We start from the raw sequence: 25,667 nt of genomic DNA, 5'->3' as shown, positions 1-25,667 counted from the left end.
CCCAACTCCCAGCCGCTCCGTGCCTTCGGCGCGCCTCGGCTCCGCTCGCCCCGGTTCGCTCGAGGCCGTCAGGGTCGGCCGCTCTCGCCTTGCTTCGGCCGAGCTCGTGCGATTCCCCCGAAGGCGGCGTCGTTCGGTTGTGTTTTTAGAAATATCTTTCTCTATCGATTGTATCTTTCTATAGTTAGATTTATATTTCTAGAATACTTCTATTAATCCAAATAAAAACCCCATCTCTAACCAAAAAAATACACGAAAACACCTTCTTTTAAACGGTATCGAAATATTTTTATACTTTGTATAGTTATACTCACATTTATATATATGGTTTCTTTTGATGCAATCTATTAATAATTATCTATAATATCTATAAAATTCTAGACATGTATTTAAAGTATTATTTATATTATGTATCGTATCTACTGCTGCAACTGATTTTTTCTTCTAGTTTTAAACTTTATCTGTACGTATTTATGATATATTTCTAGACTTAGATTTCTACCTTCATATTCTTTGTATTTATCATTTTTATCATCAAAACCCTGCCTAATGACAAGTAAAAAAAACCGCTTTCTTTAACGATTTAAAAAATATTTTTATATTTATAATTTTCCTCTTTCTATTTATCATTTGCTCTCTAGTACGTGATAACATACCTGCTCCTGCACCGCAGTGGGGCTCCCTCTCCTGGGCACCTCGGGGTGCCCCCAACGGCATCAGAGCCCCGAGTCTTCACCCCCCCTTTTCCTCTAGTTAGAAACTACACCGGAACTTTTTTCTGGAAACAAAGACACGACCTAAATCCTCTCCCCATGTCCTAGACAGATAGATGTTCAGTTCTTAGTTGACTGGGCAGCAGTTTCTTCAATAGAACGAGAAACAATATGGAAACCTTTTAGCTACAAGCAAATAGGCAAATCTGAACAAGGTCCTGGTGGCCAGCCGCTGCAGTTATTTTGAAGCCATTTTTTAAACAATCAAGTACTGATCCCACAAAAAATAAAGCAAAAAGCTGACTACTGGCTAAGAAAGAAGGAAAAATTAACTTTTGACGACAACAACAACATTCCAAGGACACAGGCTTTTTTCCAATCTCATACCTTATTACTACCTCTCTTGGGAATTCTCATCGTGGATCCCAAAAGGAATAAATCCCTCAGCGTGTCCTAAAGCACCAAGGAGCTACCTACAAGTGAAGGTGGCTACTTTCAGTGCAGACACAGCTGATGACACAGCAGTAGCGCAGTTCTATGCTGCCCAGGGATAATACTGTCTCCTCTTCTCCAGCAGCTGACTCTCTCCTGCCATGGTTTCTGTAAATGCATCAGAGCACGACCTTAAACACAAACAGGCAAGAAAACACCATCAGAAGTCTTTCATGAAGCACTACAAGAAGGGTTCCAAGCAGAGACCAACAGAATTTCAAGGAAGCAGTATGCAATTAAACCACCTCAGACTCGTTCAAGTATCCGGCAGGTAGATGGAACCAAAATGGAACCATTCAGAAACGACAAAGAAAACCTCCCCAAGTATTTATACAGGAGTCCTTAACGTCAGAAATGGGATGACAGGTTATGTTCAGATAAGATGAATGTTTATTTGGATGTAGAAATAAACTTCTCTCATGGTCCTTTGCCAAAAAATAGAACCTACAAGTGAACACCTACACCTGCCTAAAAAGACCTAACGAGCCCCTGGCAGCCACCGGCATCAAAGCACAGGGGATGTTTCTAATCCAGGCTAAGGAGAACAATATCACCTTTTGTTCTCTCCAGTTTGTTTCCTCTGCAGTCCTATTTGCTTCTTATGATTTTTACACTCTCTGTATCTTCTCGGGCAGCGCTGAGTCTGACGACCGGGATACGAGAGTCCTTCCCTGCCCTACGGAGAGAACCAGGAAAAAAAGTTAAAAAAAGAACAGGGCAGTTTGAAGTTAATACTTCCGACGAGAAGCAGCACCTGACAAACAGAGTGAACAAAGCGTGACACCTCCCTGGGGACAGAAGACTTACAAACTCTCCGGGATTTACAATCCTAGTAACCAAGCCCTTCAGCACAGCAGCCAAGTGTCCCATTAGGTGGTGCTGCACCAAAGAATGATCCGAGAGGTTCCAAAGAGTGAAACGCACGTTATTTTCCAAAGACGTAAAATCGTGCAAAATAACAAAACTACAATAGATCTAAACTACAGGGCAAGAGTACAAGTGTTAACTTGAGGAGCTGGAACCATCCAGGTGAGCAACTGCTAACTGGATCCTCAACAGAGTTTGAGGAACCCTCCAGGATACAGAAGGGTTTTCCCCAGCAATGTCACAGGCCGAGTTTTGATAGAAGTACACTTGCCAGATGCTCAGAAACGTCACCCATCCTCCTCCGGGTGTCCTGAGAGAGCTGCGAATGGCTCTCACGTGGTTTGAGCCGGTTCTGTAAGGGCTCAGGGTGAATTTCACCAGATGCAACCAAACTGGGCAACACCCAGTGGGACAGAAGGAACCCAAAGCTTGTTTTACCCAAAGCTTGGGTAAGCAGAGCTCCAGCAAATACTGAGGAAACAGACAGAACAGGGTAACAAATAATAAACATACCTTTTTTTTTTTTTGTTTTTTTTTTCAGATGAGCAAAACAATTAAGGAGAAGGTGGAAAACTCACCATGACTGAACATTTCATCACCTGTAAGCTGACCATCCTTAGCATAGAGGATTCCAAATTTAAAATTCACCGATCCCTGGAAAATAAAACCAAATATTATTTGGTAAACAGTCAAACAGAAGACATAACAATTTGGGTCCTCTAATCTTTGCATACATCCTACACATCAGAACATACATTTTATACTATCTCCTACTACACGATAATTTACCTTTAAACTTTGATAGTATAGCATAAAACCATTAACTTAGATGGGTGATCAATTATTATTAAGTTGGTGCTTCAAGTTATTTTTGCTGTCAGGTTCAAAAAAACATTACTTCTTTTTACTGTAACGAGCAATTGATTTAGAAGTCATCAAAAGCCCATCAAAATACAAAGCTGTACTCACCGGACGGGTCTGTGAGCAAGAAGTAGTTAGGCTTGTACTCACCTCTTGCCCTTCAAGAACCAATAAATCCTGTCAACAAAAACAGCATCTTTAGCCCCCTCCTATTAAAGATTCTACAAGGATGATGGTTTTATTTGTGTTTAGAAGTTTGGATTTGAAATGGCCAGTTCAATGGAGAAAGAGACAGTTTAAGTAGTATTCGATTATTATTATTATTCTTATTAGCTACTGGAAGAAACAAACCAGTAGTATCTATACTTAATTACTTCTATTTCCAGGAAATCATAAAGAAAAAGAACCAAACAAAAAAAAGTCACTTCCTACCTTTTGTATCTCAGGATGAAAAATGTCTCTTGGGCTCTTCTCCAGTTTCTCAAGACTCCTGGCACTGAAATGCAAATGAACGAGTGCTTTAGAGGAGGGCAAGTGCACATTCCAACCCCGAACCACCAACCGATTGCAGTTACAGCGCTTACAAAATGAATCGTTCCCAGAGCCTCTGGGAAATGGAACGGTTGGTGCAACTGCCATTTCTTCCCCAAAATACTAACTTCCAACACTTCCTAAACTTAGTTTGCATTTTAAAAACAGAAATTAGGGAGACTCAGGGTGGAGATCAGGTTGAAATTGATTTCCTTCTAAAGCACAGGGCTCTGTTCCATCACCCTTCACTTTGGCTCCACACAGAATCACGGGGAGCATTTTAGGAGGGCCCAAGAACCAATTCTATTTCTCTCTTTTTTCTAGTTCTCTCTCTTCCTAAATCATTCAAGGCAAGTCAAATGAAAAAGGACAAGTTCAGCATCAAATTCACACTTTTTCCCTTTGTCTGCTCAAGAACAGGCTTTTAAACCACTTCTTGCTGCCTTCAACGATTAAGACTTGCAAAACAGTTTCGCAAGTTTGATAGGTTTATCATAAAAACCACAGAACGCAAGCTCTGAATTACAGGAAAAGGTACACAGGCAAATATCTCAGCTGATGGTGGCTTATTTGTAAACACATACCTTAACGGAGATTGCACTGAGAATGTTTCAGTGGGACTCTAAGGGAAAAGTATTTTCTGAGTACCCTGTAAACAAGAAAAGCTAGGATATATTACAGGACATACCCACTTGTTCTGCATATTCAAATAGGATTATCAATAAAAACATTTAAGAAGGAAGAAAACCAAGGTAATTTTACTCAGCTATATTTGCTGCCGATTTAGAGAAGAGAAAAAAAAAAAAAAAGTCACGGGTGCTGCAAAGAAAAAAAAAAAGTGAACCAGAAACGCCTACAGTAGAACTTTAAAACAATTGCTTGGATAAAAGCAGCTCATGCAACATGAAGTAGAAAAAAAGCGAAACCAGTATCAGACCTGCCTATTTTCTTACCATTGCACAAGAAAAATCCGACAAGCGGTATAAAGTCACTGCCTAAAACCGATCCTAGGATGTAACCAAGAACAATTGAGGCATTTGCTAATCTAAACGGAAACCTTTTCCGGACCCTAGTGTCAAATCACACGTTTTGTCTTGCAGCAGCTCGAGGCTGGAGAGCATTTCCCCTGGGGGTCGGGAGGGTAGGGGCACAAGGGGCTGAGTTTGCGGATCGCACCTGTGCCAGCAGAAGGATCCAGCCCGCGCGCTCCTTGCGCTCGCCATTCTCCGGGCCATCGCTGTGTTTTACTGCTCAGCGATGCCGCTCCACCTGTTTGCGTGGAAGAAAGAGCCACGAGCACTGAGGCACTCAGCAGCCGTGTCATTCCAGCCGCTCGTCCGCCCCCGCCCGCAGCAGCGGCAGCAGCCCGAGGGACACGGCTGCAGCTCGGCGGCTCCCGCGCCTCCGCCAGCCGCCGCACAGTGACCGCGGCAGCGCCCGGCGCCGCTCGCCCGGGGCGGCTCCTGCAGCTCCCGGCCCGCGGCAGCAAAGCACCGCCTGGCGCTCCGCCATCGGCGGGCGGCAGCGCGCCCCGCCCGAGCTGAGCCCCCGCCACCGGGACCGCTGAGCGAGGCCGAGGCACCGGGGGGACGCCCCTTCCGCGCCGCTCGGCTCCGTGCGGGCGGCCGGCCGGAGGCTTCGCCCCTCCAGCGTCGCTGCCGCGGCTCCGTCCCGCGCGGGAGAGGCGCCGGGAGCTCCCCGCGCCCAGCCCGCTCCCCCGGCGCGCGGCCGCCTCGGCCCGCCAGCCATTCATATGGCGCGTCGGCCGTTGCGTCAGACGCCGCGCTTTACGGCCGCAGGGCCTGCCGGGAGTTGTAGTCTCGGACTGACAGCCACCGCTCCGTTTTCCGCCACCGGGAGCTGCGGTCCCGCCGGGGGATCAAACGGCTCCTTCGCTCCTGGGCGCGGAAGCACCTTAGGCAGCACCGCCCCTCCCGAATGTCCTTTCTTTTCCACTCCAACTCTTTTTTCTTTTTTTCACTCTGTTTTTCACCCCCTTTTCCACTTTCGCTCTTTCTTTTTCACTCTCACCCTTTTCCTTTTTCATTTTTTTTCTTCCTTTCTCTTCCTTCTTTTTTTTTCTTCCTTTCCTTTTTCCTTTTCTTTCTTTCTGTCTGTCTTTCTCTCTCTCGTTCTTTCTTTCTCTTGCTCTCTTCCTATCTCTCTCTTTCTTTCTTTCTTTCTGTCTGTCTTTCTCTATTTCTTTCTCTCTCTCTTTCTTTCTTTCTCGCTCTCTTTCCATCTTTCTTTCTGTCTCTCTCTATTTCTTTCTCGCTCTCTCTCTCTTTCTCTCTCTTTCTTTCTTTCTTCTCTTTTTCTTTCTTTCGCTCTCTTTCTCTCTCTTTCTTTCTTTCTCTCACTCTCTTTCTGTCTCTTTCTTTCTGTCTTTATTTCTTTCTCTCTCTCTTTCTTGCTTTCTTTCTCTCTCTTTCTTTCTGTCTCTTTCTTTCTTTTTCACGCTCTCTTTCTGTCTCTCTATTTCTTTCTCTCTCTTTCTTTCTCTTGCTCTCTTTCTGTCTCTCTCTTTCTTTCTGTCTTTCTCTCTCTCTTTCTCTCTCTCTTTCTTTCTTTCTCTCTCTTTCTGTCTCTCTTTCTTTCTGTCTCTCTCTTTCTTTCTCTCTCTCTCTTTCTTTCTGTCTCTCTCTTTCTTTCTCTCCTTCTTTCTCTCACTGTCTTTCTGTCTCTTTCTGTCTCTCTCTATTTCTTTCTCTCTCTTTATTTCTTTCTCTCGCTCTCTTTCTGTCTCTCTTTATTTCTTTCTCTCTCTCTCTTTCTTTCTTTCTCTCGCTCTATTTCTGTCTCTCTCTTTCTTTCTCTCCCTTTCTCTATTTCTTTCTCTCTTTCTTTTTCTCTCTCTTTCTTTCTGTCTCTCTCTCTTTCTGTCTCTCTCTTTCTTTCTCTCTGTCTCTTTCTTTCTCTCTGTCTCTCTTTCTGTCTCTCTTTCTTTCTCTCTCTCTTTCTCTCTCTCTTTCTGTCTTTCTCTCTGTCTCTCTTTCTTTCTCTCTGTGTCTCTTTCTGTCTCTCTTTCTCTCTTTTTCTCTCTCTATTTCTAATCTTGGCCTTCCATTCTAGCTTTAGAATAAAAAAGCAGCAGTAGAAACGTTCAGGCTACCGGGGAGTGCAAAAAACCCCAAAACGGTAATGATTTTAGGAAAACTATTTCCTCCATGGGAGCCTGAAGTTTTCTACAGCTGCAGGTGACATAGAGCTTTTATTTCTTCTTCTAGATAGTTTATACTTAATACTCTATTTATACAGCGCCCCCTGCCGTCTGCTTTGGCGCACTGCAGGCACAGCGCCCCCTGCCGTCTGCATGGGCGCACTGCAGGCAGAGTGCCGCCTAATGACGTCACCTCGTCAACACGGCGCTCCGCCCAGGACACGCCAACTCGGGCTGCCGTCGCCATCTTGTACGGCATTCCGCGACGGCCACGGCGCTGCCATGTTGTACGGCACCCCGTGTCGGCCAGGGCGCCGCCAGCCTGTACCGCACAATTTTAAGGCAGTCGCGCTTTACGGCAGTTTTGCGACAGTCGCGCTTTACGGCAACTTTTGCGACAGTCGCGCTGTACGGCATTACCCTTTATGGAAATTTTATGGTACTTTACAGCACTTTATCGTTTTTATTTTGTTTTTCATTTATTTTTAATTTTTTTTATTTTTTACTTAATGTTTATTTATAATTTTTCAAGCTTTTATTTTATTTTTCTAATTCTCCTTTTTTATTTACTTATTATTTTAATTTTTCTATTTCTAAAGCTTTTTATTTTATTTTTTAAAATTTATTTTTTTTAATTTTTAATTTTTCTATTTTTAAAGCATTTATTTTTTATTTTTTTAATTTTTTTAATTTTTCTATTTTTAGAGCTTTAATTTTATTTTTTAATTTTATTTTTATTTTTCTATTTTTAAAATTTTTATTTTATTTTTCTAGTTTTTTTTTTTATTTAATTTTTATTTTTAATTTTTCTATTTATAAAGCATTTATTTTATTTTTTTATTTTTTATTAAATTTTTATTTTTAATTTTTCTATTTTTAAAGTTTGTTTTTTTTTTTATTTTGTGCTGCCCAGACCTACTCAAGGTGGTGATTGTGGTGGTGTTTGAGGGTCTTGCATTACGGCACTACCTTTCATGGAATTCTTACAGCGCTTTACAGCACTTTACAGTTTTTTTTTTGTTTTTCATTTATTTTAAATTAATTTTGTTTTTTTAATTTTATTTAATTTTTATTTTTAATTTTTCCATTTTTAGAGCATTTTTATTTTATTTTTTAATTTTATTTTTATTTACTTTCTATTTTTTATTTTTCTTTTTTTAAAGCTTTTTATTTTATTTTTTAATTTTATTTTTTATTTAAGTTTTATTTTAAATTTTTTTATTTTTAGAGCTTTAATTTTATTTTTTAATTTTATTTTTTTTTCTATTTTTAAAGCTTTTATTTTATTTTTCTAATTTTATTTTTTTAAATTTTTCTTTTTTTTTAAAGCATTTATTTTATTTTTTATTTTTTTTTATTTTTCTATTTTTAAAGCTTTTATTTTATTTTTCTAATTTTATTTTTTATTTATTTTTTATTTTGAATTTTTCTATTTTTAAAGTTTTTATTTAATTTTTTAATTTTATTTTTTATTTTGAATTTTTCTATTTTTAAAGGTTTTTATTTTTTTTTTATTTAGTGCTGCCCAGACCAACTCAAGCTGGTGATTTTGGTGATGTTTGAGGGTCTTGCATTACGGCACTACCTTTTATGGAACTCTTACAGCACTTTACAGCACTTTACAGTTTTTATTTTGTTTTTCATTTATTTTAAATTAATTTTGTTTTTTTTTTTATTTTTATTTAATTTTTATTTTTAATTTTTCTATTTTTAAAGCATTTTATTACATTTTATTTGGTGCTGCCCAAACCTGCTGTAGTGCATTTTTATACTTTGTAATACTTTGAAGTCATTTTGTTTTGTATCCCCATATTTTTCCGAAATGGTTTATCCCAAACTGTACCCCCCTCCTTCTACCTGTGTTATCCCTCTCCCGGGATGAGATCATCCCCAAACGCCCACCCTGGCTCTCTGTCAATCACTTAGCCTCCCATCCCCTCCATGCAGAAGTTTTGGTCCAAGTCGTCCAGTGATGAGCCAGAGGCTAGGGGTCAGCCCCCCAAGCCTTGCCCCATACACTGTCCTAAATGTCTATCCCCCAGCATCCATCCCTTAGGGTCACTTATTGGTTGGTAAAATGTTATCTACTTTTGGTTTCCACCTCCCTTTAAATGTGACCTTGGCACATCTCCCGGGGCTCTCGGCAGGAGGCCCCTGAGGTGCAGGAGCTCCTATGGGACTCCCAATAAAACCTTGGATTAACCCCTGCTAAGAGTCGGCCCTTTATCATCTACCGCTGTCTCTGGTGTCTCTTGTGCTGCACAGGGGCCCAGCCCAGGTGCCCTCAGTACCCTCGGGGCACAGAGAGTGTCTGCCCCCAGCCCAGGTGCCCTCAGTACCCTCGGGGCACAGAGAGTGTCTCCCTGCTGTCAGCCCAGGTGCCCTCAGTACCCTCGGGGCACAGAGAGTGTCTCCCCCCAGCCCAGGTGCCCTCAGCACCCTCGGGGCACACACAGAGAGTGTCTCCCCCCAGCCCAGGTGCCCTCAGCACCCTCGGGGCACAGACAGAGAGTGTCTCCCCCCAGCCCAGGTGCCCTCAGCACCCTCGGGGCACAGAGGGTGTCTCCCCGCTCTCGGCCGTGTCGGGGCTGCCCCCCCAGTGTCTGCCGACTCGGGACCAACCGAGGGTTCCTGAGGGGCTCGCACAAACCCGCTCGGCCGCTGATTGTGGTGGTATTTGAGGGTCCCCAGGATGAGGGAAGAGACAAGAATCTTGACTCCACCTTTCAGAAGGCTGAAATATTATTTTATGATCTCTATTATATTAAAAGAAAATGAGATAGTAGAACTATACTAAAAGAGCAAGGAGACATCAGAAGGCTGGAAAGGAATGAATAATAAAAACCTGGGACTGCTCACAGCCCCGACGCAGCTGGACCATGATTGGTCATCAAGTAGAAACTGCACAGGAGACCAATCCAAGATGCCCCTGTTGCTAAACCATCTCCAGCCCACACTCCACAGCCAGCAGATCGTTATTGGTTCCATTTCTGTTCTGAGGCTTCTCAGGAGAAAAATCCCAGCAAAAGGATTTTCATCAAACACGTCAGTGCCAGGTGATGGCACAGGCAGCATCGGCCGGCCGAGGTCACTGTGTCATCCCTGCCAGCCCAGGTGTCACAGCAAAGAGGAGAGAGTTCACCCTGTGCTCACCCTGCAATACAGAGCAATACAACACAACACACACATTAACACAAGATTATAACCTTTTTCTATTTTCATTACATGTGGATTTATTGTTATAGGAAACCCAAAACAACAAAAGCACACAAAAAACAACACTCATCTACCATTAACACCCCCTTCAGATGACACACGAAGTCACCATCCCTCTCATCACAACTGCTAAATTACACCCCAGCAATCATTCGTCCTCGGGAACGTGGTTTCTGGGAGCCTCAAAAAAACCCTCCTGCCTGACAAAAACCCCGGTCCCTGGATGGTCCACACCCAAACTTTGGTGATGAACGTCGCCTCACAGACTGACCAGGACTGAGGAAAAAAAAAAACAGCCGGGGGGGGGGGGGGGGGGAGAACCCAGCTGGGGATTTTTTATTCTAAATTTAAAAATGAGTTGAAAAACTTGAAAAGCAAAAGTCACACACACAAGGTTAAATCCAGTAATCCAGTTGGCATGCGCTGACACACGCAGAGATGAGCAGACGCAGACAGACACAGACACGTGCTCTCACACACGCTCACACGCTCTTCCCACTTACACGCTCGCTGCGGCCCTTACTCGAGACGCTGAAGAATGTGCTGCGACACATCTTCTGGCTGCGCTCCTTGACATCAAATGGTAGATTCTGGGGAAATCGGCAGCCTCAGGGACCTGTGAGACGACAGGAAGCGGTCAACGAGTGGCTATCTGACAGCTAGGACTTGTCTCCACTCTGGACCAATAAGTTTTCTACCCAAAATCCCATAAAAGACAGATGAACAGTAAAGTTTTTATAACTCTTCTACCTAACTGTGACTATGTGCCCCGGCAGGGCAGCTCCAACCATAAGTGGTACAATATAAGTACACACAACAATGTAAGTCGATGCATACAGTGTAAGTGTACATAGAGTGTAGGTACATACAGTATAAGCCAGCACAGGTACACACAATATAAGCCAGGACTTGAGATAACTCGCTGGAAGATGAATTCTTGAGTCCTATTGTTAGCAATACATTCAATAAATATCTCTAATTTGAGCCTGTTTTGCTCATGATGCTGTTTGATGAGCAATCTCTCCTGGTCCTTAACTCATGAACGCTTTGCTATGCTTTCCTCTGTCCAGCTGCAGAGAGGAGTGAGTGAGTGGCTTTCGTGGGTGCCTGGCATCGGGCCTGGGTCAACCCACAACACTTACACAAAACATCTGTCATGTGAAAAGGAGAGATTTCCTCCACCCTTAGTGGGGGCAGATGTACTGGAGCCAGATATTTAATTTGCCTGTCAGCACTCCAGGAAAGCTGAGATGCCTGTGCCCGAGCAGTCTGTGAGCACCCCCTTACTGGTACACTACACTGAGCATCCTGTTGGATCAAAGGATGGCTCAACTGACTGACACAGGGACACCCCACAACAGATCTGCCCACTTCATTCATGTCACCCGCTGCCAGTTTGCTGGTGTCTGTGAAGGACTCATGTTGACAGTTTATGGAATAAGACTTCATATAAAACAGTGACAGGTGAAGGCTCAAGGATTGTCGGTGATAGTGTCTGACTGCAAAAGCATATTCAAAGAAATGCACAGAGAAGCACTAATCCCCAGTGAAAGTATTCAGTGCACACAGAGCACAGTTCTGGCTGGATGGCGGGGCCCAGAGCGTGGTGCTGCGGCCTGTGGGTGCTCAGGTACTGGTGCTGTCCCCTGGGGATCAGTGCTGGGCCCAGTCCTGTTTAATACCTCTATCAATGGTCTGGATGTGGGGATTGAGTCAAGCACTAGCAAATTTGCAGATGACACCAAATCGGCGGAGGAGGAGTATCGACCTGGTGGAAAGTAGGAGTGCTCTGCAGAGGGACCTGGACCTGTGTAGATGGGCTGAATCCAACAATATGGAGTTTAATAAGACCAAGTGTTGGGTCCTGCACTTCAGCCACAACAACTCCGTGCAGCACTAAAAGCTGGGGGCAGAGTGGCTGGGCAGCAGCCAGGCAGAAAGGGACCTGGGGGTACAGATGGACAGCATGATGGACACTGATGGACAGCAGGATGGACACGGGCCAGCAGCGCTCTGCGGCCAAGGCCAACAGCATCTTGGCCTGTGTCAGGAACAGGGCGGCCAGCAGGACCAGGGCAGGGATTCTTCTGTACTCGGCCTTGGTTGGGCCATACCTTGAGTACAGGGTCTGGTTCTGGATGTGCTTCCTTAGTTTGGCCTAAAAAGAGAAAGGAAGCCCATTTCAACCCTCACCTGAACATCCTTCTCCTTTCTGGCAGATGGAGGGAATGTTGCTGACTAAAGAGAAGAGTAAGTGGTGGGTGAATAGGAATAATTCATTTAAATGACGTGTCCGTTTGTAACTCCGTTTGAATCCCGGGAGGGGGGAATCCGCGCACTCACCGGAGTTTCCGTTCTGCCCTTAATTGATTAATTACTCCGTGACAAAGGGCTTCGCTCTGGTCAGCGCGCATGCGCCCTGCCTCGGCTGCAGTACCGCGTTGTGGCCGGCAGGGTGCGCCAGCGGGTCACAGGGTGCGCCAGCCTGTCCGGGTCCGTGCGCTGTGTCCGGCCCGGGGCGGAGCGGCTGCGGCTCCCTGCGCACGAAGGTGCTCCCGGCGCACGGAGCTGCTCGCATCGCACCGCACGGAGCTGCCCCCATCACACGGAGCTGTCCCGGCGCACGGAGCTGCCTCGGCGCACCGAGCTGCCCCCGGCGCACGGAGCTGCTCTCATCGCACGGAGCTGCTCTCATCGCACGGAGCTGCTCTCATCGCACGGAGCTGCTCTCATCGCACGGATCTGCTCCCATCGCACGGAGCTGTCCCGGCGCACGGAGCTGTCCCGGCGCACGGAGCTGCTCTCATCGCACGGAGCTGCTCTCATCGCACGGAGCTGCTCTCATCGCATGGAGCTGTCCCGGCGCACGGAGCTGCTCTCATCGCCTTCCGCCCGTCACCCCTTCCCATCTGGTCAGCCCTTGCAGCTGCCGGCTGAGATCAACCCAGCCCATCGGATCACTTAATAGTCAAGAGGTTTCATACTTTACGGGTCGGAGGCAAGACATTTAATGTTGGTTTTGTTAGGAAAATTAATCCACAGACATCAGAGGTTTATGTCCAAAAAAGGAGACAGAGAAGTCCTTTTACTTTATTCGAATAAAGGGAGAGGCCATGGGGCATTCCCCTGGCGTCTCTCACATATTTGGAGGACACAGCCTCCTTTTTATCCCCATTTCCCCGCCGCATTTCCCTTCTCTCTTTCCCCATTGGCTGAGGTACTTGAGAGGCTCAGACTTCCCGATACGCCTGATACCAGAGATTTCCCTCTAATGTATAACCCTCTCTTTTAACTTTCAATTCTTACGGAATTTAGGGATTCTTCTTTCCCATTGTTTCTTTCATCTCTCAATGTTTAATTTCATTTATCAGCAAACCTAAAGTTTCTTTGTAAAGGCAAATATCTTTTTTATCTTTTTTCATTCATCAATCAGTGAATCCTTCCATTGTTTCTTTTAACTCCCAGTGCTGGTTTTATCTACCAGCAGACCCACAGCTGGTTTGGAAAGACAAATCTGCTATTCCTCTCAGTTTGTTGTTTTGCTTTTTTTTTTTTTTAATCTGCTGCTCTAAAAATGCATAAATACCCATAAAAATAACACTTTCCTTCGTGCACTGTTTGAGGGTACTAATGATAAATTAATTCCAACCAGTTTATTTTATGTATTATTTACTAAGGAGTATAAACAGCTGTTAGTTACCCTTTATTTTTTCCCCCCCTCTGCTAATGGACAGAAAATTGCTAAATAGATATGGACCAAAGGGTGTGATTGACAGTTTCCCCTTCTTTCCTGATTTGCTAGTCAATATAGCTATTCATACGAAACTAAAAAAGTGATTGTTGTTATTTAATGGACTCAAGAGTAAAGGGTCTTAATATCTATAAATCCATGTTTGATAATGTTTTTGACACTGCTTGCAAAAATTGCAAGTTTTACTTGGAGGCAGCAGGTCTGTCCCTGACTTATTCTTTAATGAAGTCTGCAATTGGGCTGTTGATGCTTCCCAAACTTTTAGTATTCTCTTTAAAACATGTTGTATTGGAAGTCTCCCAGTGATTCAGCTGTTTCTTATTTTGTTATATTTTCTGTTCTTGCTGGACAGTGAGGCTGAGAAGATCAGTCTGATTTGTTTGAATATTCAGACTTCCTGTGGTGGCTATACAGCTGCATCATGGCCAAACGGGGTGTGGAAAAATTTGGCACCATGAACCATTCCTCTTAGCAGAAAGTGAACAATTGTTTGGAACATGAGCCAGTCTCTTTCTCATATGACAGCAGCTAATGGAATTTCTGCATCTTGCAGACAGGAAGTACATGAGAAAATAGATTTCTGGAAACTGTCCCTACAGTGTACAAGAAGGATGCCACAGATGCTCAGTGTGTTTTGATATCTGCTCCAGAAAGGCAAATGCATGCCAACATAGAGATAATCCTGGGAAATGTGGTGCCCTGCTGCCGGTTCTGCCTGTGCAGCATACGTGATCTGCCTTTATTGATGTCAGTCCTTCGTGCTTCATCCGAGTCATGTTTGCATTCTCAGTCACTTAAAGTGAATAATGCCCATCAAATGCAGCTGTAACATGATAGAAAGCACTCTTGGGCATCTAATACAGGAGTGGTGCTGCTTTGCTTCCCTCCCCTGCCAGGAGAGCTTCTTTCATGTCTAATAATTGGCTCATCTTTCATGTAGTCAGTCCTTGAGTGTAAACTCAGCTTCTCTACGGGAAGATGGGAGGACACATTTACTAGAGGCCAGGCAAACCACTTAGATTAATGGGAAATGGAATCACTCATCAATGTGAAAATTAAATCTTTCTCAGAGTTTGCACTGCTGTGTATTTTGTTTTGGTTTGTTTGGTTGATGATAGATACACATTCTGACAAGTGCAGGCTGCTGTTTCGAAAGAAAATTTCCTCTCTGTTTGTAACTGCAGAAGATATTAATGGTGCTTCTAAACTGTGTTATTCCCATTTAGGGATTTGCCTGGAAGCAATGTACTGTACATATTTTACAATGAATAAATAGTTGCTTAACCTTTTTGTCAGTTTTCTGGCTATTAATAAGCAAACAAATATATCTATTTAGCTATTATACAAACAATTTGCAAGAACAAATTTTAGTGTCTGTGTGATGAGTGTGGTTCTTACTATTTAGTGTTCCTGTTGATGGTTTATTTCAGTCATTAATGAGCTCTTTTTTGCCATAGGAAACATGTAAATAGAACAATAGAAGTCACTCTGCGTAAAGGCTACTGATGACATTTATGTTTGAATACTGAGTGCTGAAGGTAACTATTCCAGAACATTGGCCAAAAAATGCAGCAGTCCTATTCCCAGCAGTAGTCACGAACAGCAAAGAAGAGCACATGGGCAGAGTCTGATAAGTTTATTTTTACTAGAAATAGGTACCTGCCAAAACTGTTTTTGTTCTGGGGCCAGCTCATAAGTCCTGCAGTGGTATCACCCTTCCTGTTGTCCCAGCTGCTTGTCCTTGCTTTGAGAGGATGATCAAGGTGACAGTGGCAACTGGCATGGCTTACATGCACCCCGATCTCACAGCACCCACACCTGGAGAAGGTTCATGTGGCTCTTGCAATTAAGTGACAATTAGCAGTGGGCAGTCAATGTGGTTCTCTCTTAGAGGACCACACTGGCCTCTGGCATAAGGGCCAATGCGGTCATTGTGCCTGAAGCCATCACTACTGTCACCAGCACTGTCTCTATGTAGTGGCAGTTTTGTACTGGCCCCCAGAAGTGGCAGCTGCTGTGCCACAGCTGGATCTACCTGTGGTGTGTTGTCACGCTTGACTTCCATGCTTTCTATCCTCAGGTACACACCAACTGCAGACACGGCCCCAGGTTCTCCAGCTGCACCCCGAGAAGGGCCTGGTGCGCATGCAGAGCCCATGTTGAAGTTACTACTGACTGATTTAAAGAAAAAATGAACAAAACTCCCATCCCTCTTTTTGAAAACAAACACTCCACAAAATTGAATTTTGTTTTCTTTTTCCCCGTGGATGGCATAAAGAATTCGTTGTTAATAAAATAATACAGATTGATCAAAAGGATTGAGGGTCAGAGCAAAGCTTTCTGACTTCCTTACCAGGGTTAGGGACATACTCCTCTGAGCACCAAGACGATCACTGTTCCTGGCTGTCTTGATGCCCTGTGTGCAGCACAGTACAGAGGGAATAGTGGCCTCATTGCCTGAGAGGACCCATTGTGAAGGAAACACGAGTACCTTTCCTTTCCTGAATGTCTGGGACCATGCACACAGCCCTGCACAGCTCTGCATGTGCTGCTGCTGTCCGTCCAGCCTAGCACAGGCTTAGGCTAGGTGTCATTGTCAGACAGCCTCTGGGACTGTCTCAGCAAAATTGGAGTTGAAAGGGATGAACACAGACAGATGGGAGGAGTGCCTGGCTCCAAACTGAGGGACAACTTCAGCTCAATTCCCTTGTGGAATGGGAAGGGGAAGTTAAGAACTGTCACTGTCTCGTAGAACAGCGTGTGCTGCTATAATCAAGCATTTATTTGAGCACTATAAAATGTTTCTGGTAAGTGCTGTGGGTCCCCAGAGCAGGGCTGGCCTGAGGCTGCAGTTCAGTCATGACAAGTTTATCAGTACCCACTTGCAATTGTTTATCATTATCCAGGCAACTGAGCGAGTAGCATCCACAGCAGTGCTTCAGAACAGCATGTTTCTTCTTAGCTGAAACCACAAAGGTCTAATAGAACCTTTTCTTTCCTCTCTCCAGAATATTTTTTTCCTTTCCCTAAATATTCTGCTGTTCAGAAAACCAGACAGATTCTTATTTTACTTTGTTTATGGAGATGCACAGGATGCTTTCCCTGATTTGTCTCTCTCTCCTTCCACTGAGAGTATTCAAAGTAGTGTGTCTTTCTCTCTCAGGGTTTTGTTTGCTTGTTTGTTTGTTTGTTTAGGAATAATAACTGTGAAAGTGAGTTTAAGAAGGGACTGACATGAAACTCAATGTGGTTTTATTCTGGCTCATTTCCTAACTTTGCTGCCACTCTAAATTGCTGAAATACAGAGCAATGGAAATACAGACCAGTGAACTTCAGTTCCCAGGAAAACTGTTGCTTGAAAGTGAATCAACGTGGTGTCTTGAGAGGGCTTGCAAGTGTGAAAGTTTTAGAATAGAAGCAGAAAATTGAAAAAAGAAGTGAAAGTACTTAAAAAAAGTAAATTAAAAAAGTTGCATTTTAAAGTCAGACTTAAAAAGAAATAAAATTAAATTAAATATGAGTATTCTTGAGCTGGCTCACACAAAGCTCTGTTGCAGACTTCAAAGATGTCAAAAGATGTCAAAGATGTCAATGATGTCAACCTCTAGAGACAGCCTCTTCAAGCTTTACTTAAACTGCTGAGAAAGATTTCCAGTAAAATACAAACTTAACGATAATAAAAACGTACTTGAGTTTATTGTTGCAGATTAAAAGTGTTTTTTAAGCTAATAATAATTTGGCTATTTGTTTACTAAAAACAGCTTGGAATTCTCACATATGAATGAAAATATTGTGCTCCAGGTTGTTTGATTAGCTAATAAAAAATGAGTGTCTAAAAGATCTTCACACTCTTTTGCACAAGCTTTAGGAGAAGTTTTAGGATGGAGCAATGAGTGAAAGAAGGAAAGGAGGGAAAAAGGACATGCTAAAGTCAGTTGAAAATTTTCAAAAAAATCCTATTTCAAGATGTGCAAGGCCTCATCAATTTTACTGATAATAAACCTAGGCCATCTACTATGCCTCTTGTTTTACTTCCTTCAAGATTACCTCAGTAGGCGAGTATCATTTGCCAAAAAAAGCTTGCTTAACTTTGCTGATAAATATTCTTTCCACAAATAGGAAAAGAACCTGATTCATGTATTCATGGAATATTTTGAGTTCGAATGGACTGACAAGGATCATCAAAGTCCAACTCTTAAGTTGGATTGCCCACACATGGACTGAACCTGTGACTTTGGCATTATAAGCACCTCGCTCTAACCAACTGAACTACATTGGATGAAGACCAAAACCTGGACATCATTTATTTTATTCTCATGCTGTGCCTTATAAAGTGCAACTTGATTTGAATCCCACGGTTGTCCTGTTTGTCCAGGGAGTCAGGAGTGTTTGGTGGTGATTTGTGTGACCCTTAGCAAAGCAGTCGGCGTGTGAAGCACCGTGCCAAGGTGACGGGAGGGGCACGGTCTGAGGGAACAGAGCCGTGTGGGTGTCTGACAGGTCCTGCTTGGTTACTGGATGCTTTCTGGGCACACTGATGGGTGTGCACTGATCTACACAGGCAAGGCAGAGGGAGCTTGGTTTGCCTGGTTGCTGAGCCAGGGTTGCTGGATGATTTGCCCGGTTGCTGAAGCTGTACCTCCCTGTGCTCCGGCAGCCCCTGGGGAACACGTGGAACGTGCGGGAAGGCAGGCACAGCCCGAGGGGCTTGACACAGCAAATGTATCTAGACTTTTCCTGACAGGGTTTGTGAATTTCTGTTGAGAGTTATTTAACTCCAGCAAGGAATTTAAGGAGAGATCCATAGTTTGAGCACCTTGAGCCACTGCCTTTCTGTCATGGCATAGCTCCCACCAAATCTGCTTATCCTCATGGTGGATGCTTGTTCTCTGGAGAAGAGAAACAGAAGGCTCTTCTGGGTACTGTTGTCAGCTTCACTTTTTTCACAAATCTAACTATAAAATAGGGCTGAGAGAGCTACAGGGCTACATCATGTCCTCCTGAGCACCCTGCACAGCCTAAACCATGGCTAATCGGCTTTTGACTGCTAGATCCAATTGCAGCCTAAAGGATCAGTTTAATTCAATAGGAGATTAGCAAGAGTAAGTTTTCCCCTGAGATTTTAAAATTCTATTGTGACTTTTACGCAGTGCATTCTAAGCCAATATAAGCAGCATTAATTTAGATTTTCTACTTATTTTTAAATGCTGTCAGGGACTCAGTATAGATCAAAAGTAAAATTGTATTTTTAAGCACTGAGTTACTTCTGTAACAACCTTTGTATTAACTGCTTACTGTTAAACTGTGGAAATTGGATTTTACTTCATGAAACTTTCATGCAGTTTTCATGAACTTCCTAGGGACTGATCAACAGATCTTTCAATGCATATCCAGCTGATCAGACACAGTCAAGGTTTTTGAGTCCTAAGTCCCATTTACTCTCTGAAAATCCACAGCATTTTAAAAGAAATATTACAATTCATTCTGAAAAATCTATAACCTCCCTGAACAAAACCTGGGCCAGATACCAAGTGCTTACATTTTGGTGGTTCTGGAAAGGGAAGGATGTTGTTTGCAACTCCATCCCTCCTTGACCCACGCTGTGTCCGTCTGTCTGTCTCAGGCTTGTAAGGATTGGCAAATGAGAGATGTGCTGACCCAGGGTCCTGCTGAGCCAGGTGCAGACAGCTTGCTGAGGTGTGCAGGGCCTACCATGTTCTGTATGGCAGCAAATACAACTTGGGGCACCCTGTTCTAACGTTATTGTAAAGGCAGTGAGGGATTTTACAGTTTAAATGAGACTACCTTGAGTAAAATGAATACAAACATTGTGGTCAAAGTACAAGTTGCAAAAGCATGTGTCAGACTCTTAATACTGCACACTGTATTGAATTGCTATAATATTACAAGATCAAACAATTTTTCTTAAGTAACTTACCTTCATTTTGTATTTTTCATTTGCATATATGGATAATTTGCTTGTTTTTTTTCAGCTGATTTGCCTGCATTTACTGCATTGCACAAAGCTGATTTTTCTTCCTCTCTTATTTTGTCCCCCAGAAAGAAGTCACTAAAGAGGTCACTTTTGGTTTTAAAAAATAGGGGAAAGCAGAGTTTACACATTATTTTGTTGGACGGAATGAGATAAAAAGATTGCTTTTCATCTTTCAGTGACAAATATAAAGTGTACACTTAGTTGTATAAATTACTTTTTGAAATTAATATTGAAATGCATTTTAGAGAGCTTGTATAACTTCTTATCTATCATCAGAACATGAGAATTTAAAAATACATTAAAGAGTGAATGGCAATTAGGTTGTTGCCCTTAAAAAGCAATTATTTAAATAACTAACACTTTTCAAAAACATTTTATTTCCTTGATCAAGGTATTTCTTTGAGAGAAAGCAGAGAAAGCCTTCTTTTATAAAATTAGACTTACAATGTTTTATGTACATAATAAATACAAAACAATGGCTGAGAACTTACCAATTGCCTTGATCAATTTTGGTGCATTTCACAATAGGAGATGTTATTTTTAAGAACGTTTTTCTCTAATGCAGGTGAGACCATAAGTGTATAAGCTTAGAAACTATTACATAAACAGTGTTTCTTTTGTCCATGGAAACAGGGAGAAAGATTAAAAGGGTTTTCATATTGAGTTTCATTGGTGCTTCAACATGCCACCACTCACATTTTGATAAGGCTCTTGAAGCTTTGTGAAGTTTTTCTTTCTGCTGCTTTTGAGAGTATCATTCTATTAGGAGATATGATGGTTGCCTTGTTTTTCCTGTAAAATAGATTCCATTTATTCAAACTGCTCCAAATACATCTCAAACAGTGCCTCGACATCCCAGGCTGGCTGCTCACCATCCTGCTGTGAGCAGTGCAGCTGCTGCTCTCCTGCAGCTTTGCATGCACGTTGTGCAGCATGGTTCTGAATGCAGCAGCCTGGTTGCCTGACAGCTTTGTGCTTGCAGCTGCAGAGAGCACCACTGGTGCTTTGGGAAGGCCAGGTGTGTCCTGCTCCTTCTCCTGGTCATCCCAGAGCAGACAAACATGGAGTGTGATAGGCAGCGCCTTCCAAAGAGTGAGCTCTGGCAAAAAAACTGTTCTTCAGGCAAGGGAGATCCCACTTTCACCGTCACTGTCACTTTCACCTTCGCTTTTCACTTTCACCTTCACTTTCCACTTTTCACCTTCACTTTTCATTTTTCATTTTAATTTGTCACTTTCATTTGTCACCTCTTTCCCAGCTTTTTCTCATGTCTAAGCCCTGTCCGCTTCAGCCTCCCCTGGCTGCTTTTCATGCTACAGACCTTGCTAAAATTAAAACCATATCTGTAACATGAAAAAGAGAAGACCAGAAATTGGAAATGAGTAGGAGATAACTTATTAAGGAAAAAAAAATAAGGAAGTAAAATATGATGCAATTAGTTTTCTTATTAATTTAACATACAGTGATAACTCCTGTCATTTGTTCATTTAGAAATGAATAATATGGTTGTAGCCAAAAGAGAAACACCATAAGCTTCACAGGGCCATGTGAAAGGAAGAGATTAGAGAATTCTAGGGAGGAAAAAACCAAAAAAGGGCTGGAGAGATCCCTGGAAATCAATGAGCCCACTGTGGTCTTGGTCTGCTGAGTATAAACCCTTATCCAGCAAAGATCCAGAGAGGCTGTAGTTTAACTGCATTTGTACTATAAATAATGAGAATTAGTATCTATAATGTATTGAATCCATGAAAAATATCATTGCATTGCTGTAATGTTAATTATATTTTATTATATACTACAGACATTATTTATATGTTCATTATGTATAATCTATATGTATTATGTGTAATAACAATCTGTGTAATTAAATAAATTCCTAGTAATGTGAAATGCTCATACTGTCACTGTTGGTACAGAAGTCAATCTGAATAATATATAACATGAGTGGCCTTGCTAAATTCTGTTTAAAGTTTCTGCTAGCAGCAGATAGTGCTGCTAGTGTTCATTTTACTCTTACAAATGGAGAAATTTGCATAACAATTTCAGTGTAACGAGCAGAGTATAAATATCTCATGAGAAACTGTTAGGTAACAACTCGGCAGTGATTAATTGAAGACCTGTGTTACTTGTTCTGTTGAGTAATCCAGGATGACAAAAATGCTTCCCACTGGGTAATGTTATACTCAGAGTGTCATTAAATATTAGTGCTAGTTTCAAATATTAGTGCAGTTATTAAATATTAGAGCTAGTTCTCCTTCATTCCTTTGAAAAGTAATAGAATTTAAAGTAACAGAAAATGAGGTTGTTTTAATGGGATTATGGAGTGTAGTGAGAGCACCTTATCAGCTTTATTTACATAGCACACACAAACACTGATTTTGCTTATATATCCCCATTTAACAAAATGCAATGAAAGACAAAACTAAGAATCCTTGATTTATCCTGACCACACTCCAATGACATTTCTGTCAAAGAATTCATCTTGCATGAGCTTTTGGTTTTTTTATCTGGCTGGTGCTGTGAGAACAAGTTGTGACTATCTCAGAGCTGTTGTTTATGCTAGAATATTTTGTGTCAGATTAATTGCAATTATGCAGCTCTTCAGGAATTTAATGCAGAACAGTTTACCGATGGGGTGGAGAGATTATTGGGCTTATTTCCACACTATGTCTCGATGAATACTGCAAATATGAAAACTTGAAACAGTGCATGTGACAGGGAGAGTGGGAGCTGCAGATGAAGTTTACTTAAGAAGCTTTGCTGTCTGAGAGGCAGAAAGAACTCCTTTGTGTATTTAACCTCCTTCACAGGAAAGGGTTTAAATGAAGGTAAATCCTTCTTTAGCCTCAGATTTTGGCAACGGTTTAAGGAAGTACTTTGTTCTGCAAGTTCTAATGATGGCAAATCAGACATATTTATATAAAAATGAATTATTTATTATGATAAATAAACAGACATAACAGGCAAAAGATCTTAATCAAAATTATTATAGAGTATAAAACTAAAAGAACTACTAGTAGATAGTAGTGTCACGTAGAACATTGCACTGTATCAAGTTACCTATATTAAAGCTAGGAAAAGAAGTAATACTGATTAGGAGTTGAATGTAACTTTCTGCCACAATGGTGATGGTGTGCACTAATTCCTTCACTCAGCCCCTGGGGAGTAACTGTGAAACAATTGTCCCAACTGATGGGAGACACTCCGTGGCTTTCCAGGAAACTGTATGCAAGATTTCTGCTTTGTGGAAGTGTCCTGTGGCTTTTACAGTTGTAAAGTAAATGTCTGTCACTCAGAAATTCAGCTTATCTTCCAGATCTCAATTCAAAGTAAGATGTTTTTTGGTAGTTGAGAGATGCCAGACCAGTGTCAACTCTGGTGCCAAAATGATGCCAGAATGGCTCACTACAGGACAACTTGTCCTGCTTGAGTTATCTGACTGGTTAACAAACAATAGGTAGGTTTTCATGGTAAGATGCCCTGCTAGAGTGCAATAGCTTCCTGTATTTACCTACAAGCCAGTCCAAGTAGTGTGCATTACTCCCAGGGGAATGACAAACGTGGGTGCCAGGTTCTGTTCTCCCAGAAGGGATGACACATGGCCGCCTGTGTCTGTATCAATAACTCAGGAAGGAAAATGCAAAATGCTCAGAGACGCTCATCTTATCTCACAGAAATTTGTGTGCCTTGTTTGTGCATTTAATCCCGACCACAGCTAAGCACCCAAACCAGCTCTGGAGAGAAGTGCTTGGTTCTGCATTTCTGGATGTCTTTGAATTAGAAAAGATTTATATTTAACTAAGGATATCTCCAGAAATACAAACACAGGAGCAATAAAGTTAGATTTGAAGACCCAAATAATGCTGAAGTCTAAGCAAGATGTACTGTAGTGTCTGCTTCAGAATTTGTACTCAGTTGTTTTCTCAAGCACTGTGGTGGTGTTGTTCATGTCTATATGGGTCTTTCACTTAAAATAACCATGCAGGAATGTCTTTTATATGAAAACCCATGGCAGGATATTCTGTATTCTGGCCTTTAATCTCTGCCAACCAGGCAGATTGTGCCAGTGTGGTGAGGAAGCTGCAGTCCCTTGCAGCCACCTGGCCGGGTTCTGCTGCCTGCCTGCAGCAGGGACATGCCCTGTCACAAGCCATGCAGTCTCTGCAAGAGGTCTGCTGCCATTCCTGCACAGAGACTGTGATGCCCAGTGCCACGGCCTCTGTGCAATTCCTGTCTTCTTGGGCAGGAAGCATTTGGGAGGAGTGTTTGGCTTGGCAGCCAGGTCCTTGCTGTGTGATTTGTACAGAGCTTAGCTCCACACACCTGCAATGTTTTGTGTCATGCCCACTCTAGAAGCTGCAAGATATCAAATTTGAAATCCCACCCAAGCTGCAGCAGGCCAGAACTGGACTTGAGGACAGTTTATCTCCATCCTGCCCCTTTAATTTGGAAGTTTCACTGGAGATAGACTGCTGCAGATCTGATTTTGGACTCTTAGTGGTGCCTTCTTTGGTCTTCCTCAGTGAAGATCACAGCCTGCTTCCTTGGTTATACATACATTCCCACTCCTTATGTTGCAGAGAATTTGTGTTTCAATCAAATAACTTTTCATTAAAATAAACTCAAGCCTTAATATTCTAATTCTCTTTACTAAAGAAACAGCTGTTTTCTTTTGCCATATGAGTCCTGAATATTTTTATCTGCTTCCGTACATATTTTGATTGCTCTATACTGTTACACAATTCTTTTTCACTATGTCCTTGACAGATTGAATGTGACTGTTTAGATTGTATCTTGTGTATATACGTTCATCCTTTTAGTCAGTTTTAACAATCTGAAAGGCTGCTGGAAATTATTCTAGTTCTCATTTGTCCTAATTGCTGAACACAGTAATTGTGATGGGAGCTCCTGAAGACTCTCTTGTGTGTTACATCCTTATGGGAATGTGCAATGAATAGAGGTTTGCCCTTTTACAATATTTTCATTTTTTTTTTTATTCCCCTCACTGTTGTTGATTCTTTACAAATGCTCAGCAGACCAACAACACTGAGTTTTAAAGCATTTAATTAGTGTTTGGGGCATGGGTACACAGAATAGGAAATCAAGGACATGTTTGGGTGTATTTTAAGCATGTATTTTTTTATAACCATCTCAAAACTCCTCAGTCCTTCTCTTATTTGCATATATGGAATAATCATTTTTTAATAGTGTTTTGACCGTCTTTTCATTATCCAGACCTATAGAAAACTATGACTAATGGCTCTTATTCCTCTTACCTTCCTTAAAATGGTTCTGTATATGTCAGGAAAGAGCAGTCATTCCTATTCTGCAAACTATCATGTAATCACAGAGTCAGAGAGTGGTTTAGGAAATCCTACTGAAGCAAAGCCACAAGAACTCTGACTTCTGCTATTCCTTTCCACCATTCTCACAATGACTTTTGCAGCTTTTTGGGAGCAAGCAGACACTAGGTGGATTGAATCCCAGTGCACTGGTAAGGGGACTCTTCCTTCTAAACAAGGGCTGCTCTGTGACCGTGTTCACAGGGGTCTGAGGAAGAGGGAAGAGATGAGGATCTGACTCCATGTTTCAGAAGGCTGATTTATTATTTTATGATATATATTATATTAAAACTGTACTAAAAGAATAGAAGAAAGAAGAAAGAAGAAAGAAGAAAGGCTGCACTGCTCAGTATGTCTTTCCACATAGTAAAACCCCGTATATGTGCTCAGTGCTATAACATTTTCCAGGATGGCCCACTATGCATGCATATCAAAAGTGATGAAGAACTCCAAATATTATACTTGAATAAAGAGTACACACACATGTATACAATCTTTAAACAAAAGTGGCTTTGTGTAATAGAATAAAACACCAGTAAAAGTATTTAAAGAACATGGTTTCCTTTTTAAATCTACTTTGTTCCCAGAAACAACTATTTAAGGCACTAAACACATCTGAGTTTATGAAGCCTTGGCCTAGTATGTGTCAGTCATTGCTCAGGGGACGATGGTAGATTTTCATGATTACCAACATTGCATTAATTCTAACCCTGCACCACCCAAAGAATCTTCTTCCCAC

The 25,667-nt window shown here is 42.2% G+C and overlaps 1 long non-coding RNA gene across 4 annotated transcripts; it reads right to left on the bottom strand.

Moving 5' to 3' along the window:
* Positions 1-263: 263 nt before the first annotated feature.
* On the bottom strand, positions 264-5,216 carry LOC118687540 (uncharacterized). Of its 4 annotated transcripts, none has more exons than XR_008508456.1 (7): positions 4,641-5,204; positions 4,049-4,113; positions 3,366-3,429; positions 3,042-3,110; positions 2,651-2,726; positions 1,760-1,881; positions 264-1,336 (listed from the first exon to the last, which is right to left on the bottom strand). It is a non-coding gene; the product is annotated as an uncharacterized LOC118687540 (long non-coding RNA). The 4 variants fall into 4 exon arrangements; XR_004980346.2 differs by having other exon boundaries at positions 3,084-3,110; positions 4,641-5,200; XR_004980344.2 differs by having other exon boundaries at positions 2,651-3,110; positions 4,641-5,216.
* Between the last annotated feature and the right edge of the window lie 20,451 nt (positions 5,217-25,667).

The sequence above is a fragment of the Molothrus ater genome, chromosome 6, assembly GCF_012460135.2.
Source record: "Molothrus ater isolate BHLD 08-10-18 breed brown headed cowbird chromosome 6, BPBGC_Mater_1.1, whole genome shotgun sequence".
NCBI classification, from domain to species: domain Eukaryota; kingdom Metazoa; phylum Chordata; class Aves; order Passeriformes; family Icteridae; genus Molothrus; species Molothrus ater.
Note: the sequence above shows the minus strand (reverse complement) of the source record. Positions and strands in the feature narration are given on the sequence as shown.